The sequence below is a fragment of the Tupaia chinensis genome, unplaced genomic scaffold, assembly GCF_000334495.1.
Source record: "Tupaia chinensis unplaced genomic scaffold, TupChi_1.0 Scaffold000498_1, whole genome shotgun sequence".
NCBI lineage: Eukaryota > Metazoa > Chordata > Mammalia > Scandentia > Tupaiidae > Tupaia > Tupaia belangeri.
In genome coordinates this window covers 3,712,415-3,716,451 of record NW_006160010.1, presented here as the reverse complement: position 1 = coordinate 3,716,451, position 4,037 = coordinate 3,712,415, and positions in this window count along the sequence as shown.

The following is a 4,037-nucleotide window of genomic DNA, read 5'->3' as shown; positions in this document are numbered from 1 at the left end:
TCTGTTTTTTCAATAAGTGGAAAATAGAGCATGCAGACCAATACTGTTCTGATGGACAGATGATGTGTCACTCTCTTTTGACATATAGATGACTATAATCTACTGACCAATTAGATGTAGGTGTAGATCAGAACAATGCTATAAGCAATTTAGGTTGGGGAGATAGAAGAGAAATGGTGGTAGTTGGTAAGACTATTTGAAGAGTGTATATTAAATGAGAAGAGAAGAGGGCCAAGAAATAAATTTGGAGAAACTTCAGAGCCTAAAAGAAAGGCAGGAGAAAATAAACTTAAAAGGATGCTTTAAAAAAATAATCACAGAGAGAGGGAAGAGAAAAGTAGAGAATTTCATGTCAGAGAAATCATGACAACATTATTATACTCCAGAGAGATCAGTAAGTTAAAGGCTAAAAGCTGTCTGTTGGGTTTTCTCAGTGGGCTGTTGATGGATGTGGTGCTAGAAGATCTTTTCCGTGGAGGGAAAAGAGGTATGTTACACTGGGTTAAAGAACAAAGGTGCAAAATGGAAACTTTAAAAGTGAATTTTCTTCTATAGAAACTTGTGAACAGAAGAGCATATTTAGGGTAGTGCCTATGGGGTGGGTTGCATGACTAAAGGATACTTAAAAAATAAAAATAATATGATTTTTAAGGTTTTGCCATAGAGCATGTGCACTCACTGGAGAGAAACAGAAACAATGAGAGGGAAAGTGAGAAATCATCCCCCACAGTTCTTTTTCCTCCATTCTCCCAGGATTTGGGGGATACACACACATGTGCCCGGCATGATTTTCAAGGCACTGTGTTCTAGACTTGAACTGTGGTTGGCCATATGGGAGTCTAGTACTGTCACCACTATGCCACCTGCTGGCTCCCAAAAGATACTGTTAAAAGAGATGGTGATGGGCTAGCCTGTGGCATGGTGGTTAAATTGACCGGACCCCCGATGGCTGAATCTCCAACCAAGTAGTTTGAGTCCTAGATCTAGCAGCTTGAGAAACATACCTGGTGGATGTGTGTGCAGGCCCAAATCCCAACAGGAGAGTAAAGGAGAAGGGATTTTGACATGACTATCTCTACTTGGGGGTGGGGGTGGGGACTGCTTTCTCTGTTTTCCTCCCTCTCTGTCTCTGTCTTTATCCACTGAGCCCATGCACCCTCTGGCAAAACATTAAAAAAAAAAAAAGGTTGTGTTTGTAGACTGACATACTGAGGGAGAAGGAACCAATGGAGAAGGGAGTCTGAAAGAGGAGAGAAGAATGGGAGTAACTGAGTGGACATTAGTTCAGAAGAGGCAGAGTGGATTGGAAATGAGGCTGCTCATTTGTGTCTGTCTTAAGCCGTTCTTATCCCATAGCTTGCTGAACTAAGTAGGGTGCTTCCTTGTGAAACCTGAATATTAATTTGGTTTCCATATGGCTCAGTGTCTATGGTGTTGAACTCAAAGAAACGCAGGCTAGCTACTAAAAGAATACATTAAAAAATATTGGTATTCTTCTAAAAATGCTCATGGCAGGGATAGCACAGGCACGACTTTGAGCAAAACTTCTGTAATTTCTATTTTCACCTCTCGCCGTTTTCTCTCCCTTTTCACAGTGGCATTACTACAGATTTCCCACAATATATTACATAGCAAAGCGTATTACCATTCTTTTTGCAAGGAGATGAGAGCAGAGGAGCACATGACAAATTAAAGCTAGATAACTAACCCAGCATTTCTTAAAATGTAGCCCATCAAAATCATGTGAAAAGCTTGTTGAAACACTGGGTGCTGGACAGTGTCTCCAGAGTTTATGACTGAGTAGGTCTGGGGTGGGGCCCAACAATGCTCATTTCTTAGAAATTCCTGAGTGAATGCTGCTGCTTCTAGTTCATGAAAGACACTTTGAAACCACTCAACTAATTGGTTTAAGGGGAGCAAATCAGAACAGAGCAATGAAATGTTATTTAAACCCTATAGGAGGCATGGTTGTTATTTAAAGCAAAAAGATCAGGACCAAGCAGATGGTGTAATGGTTACATACTGGACTCCCGTGTAGTCAACCGTGGTTTGAATCCCAGACCTGCTGGCTTAAAACTCATGCCGGATGCATGTGCTTTAGTGTCCAATATCCCAAGAGGAGGATGGAGGAGAAGGGACTGCAGCATGGCCATCCTCTGTGTGTGTGTGTGTGTGGTGATTTCTTGCTTTCTGTCTCTCTATCTCTCTCTGTCTCTCTGGTGAACTCATGTGCCTTATAGCAAAAATCTTAAAAAAGCAAAAAAGTCAGGACCAGCAGTTAGTGTAATGGCTATGTCGTTGGACTCCCATGTAGTCAACCACGATTTGAGTCCTGGACCTGGTGGCTTAAACTCACTCCGGGCAAATGTGCGTGCGTGCCCAAGATCCTGAGAGGAGAATGGAGGAGAAGGGATGGCCGTGTGGCCAATTCCCCCCACCCCGGGGGGGGGGGGGATTTCTCACTTTCTGTCTCTCCGTCTCTCTGTGTCTTTCTGACAAGCTCATGTGCCCTATAGCAAAAAACTTTTCAAAAAAAAATGCAAAAAGAAGACCTGAAACAGGCCTACTTAATGCTGCACTACTGCACTCCTCTTTCTCTCTGTTTCTGTCTCCTCTTCATGAGAAAGCGTGTACGTGGGCACAGGAGAGAGGTGAGGTAGAGAAAGAGAAGCACCCCTGATGGCGTCTTGTTACACTGCTGTCCTCAGGATCTTGGGTAGTGTGTTTTCAAGTTGATCAGGAATCCAAACCTCCTGTTGACCATGTAGCTTCCAGCCTTGAGGAGCCCTTGTGTTACCTCTGTGCCTCTGAAGATGGACTCTGCAGGGTCTTTTTCTCCTTGTGTGAGCCAAGCTGGATCCAGACTTTGAGGAGGAGATACGTACAGGAGTGGTAACTGGGTGAGTTGTGGTTTAGGATTGGAGGGATTCAAAGGCAGGTGGGGAGGCAGAGTTTTACAAATTAATTTTACAAAGGACAAATAGAGGTAAGGGAAAAAATAATATTTCTATTTTTTTCCCATAACGTATCAAGAAGTTTCAGTACTCATTCAAATTTGATTTATAGCTAGACTGAGGTAGATTTTCTGACACTCTAGATGAGTGTTTTTTCTCCCACCTACAATGTATGTAAAAATATCCATTTGTAAAGAGTTACGTAGAGTAGTTTAGGGGCCTAATGTCTATGATAGTTTTATCCAATATTGAAAAGAGATAAATTCTCAAAAGCAGTTCCTAATCTATACAATCACATATACCTTCAGTGAAATTGGAGTCATGTATTTTCAGTTTGAGTTAAATAATCAAATTTCCATGTTATTGAATAGCTAAACAAATTTTATGCTTAAGATATCCCTTAAGAAATTGTTATTGTACAGTTTATAGTGTGTTCTGCAGAAAACATTGACTTATGTCCAGGTAAACAGGTGCCAAACAGGGAAAGAATATTATGGAAATGAGTCTTCATTTTCATAAATTCTGATATAATTTCAACACAGATAAAAAACATATTTCATTTTCTTTAAAATCTATCTTTTCTATATAATAATATTTAGAATTATTTATGATGTTGCCTCTATGCATTGCTATGCCGTTGAGCATGTCAGATTGTAAGAAAATAACTGTATTTGTGAGAAGAGAAAAACAACAGATACATAATCACCTAAAGTTTGGACAAACCTCTGAAACGGAAGCCAATATAGCAATGAAATCACAATGAAATTATAAATTTATGGAGGAAAAGCTGGGAGGTTAATTTTATCCTTTAAAACCTCAATGAAGCACAAAATTCAGGGGAAAAACTAATAATTATGACTAAGAATTGTAAGATGTGGAACATCAACTCGGCAAATGAAGACATTACCACATGGCATACATTAGCCAATAAAAGGCATCCACTCACTCTAAAATGAGCTCATAATGGGAAATGTGAGCACTGTGGATTTCCAGAGAGATGGTGCATTTATAAAAAAAATTTATTTATTGCATTCTCTCACTGAGCTCATCCAGTCCACATCGATGAGCATAGACAATGGCTTT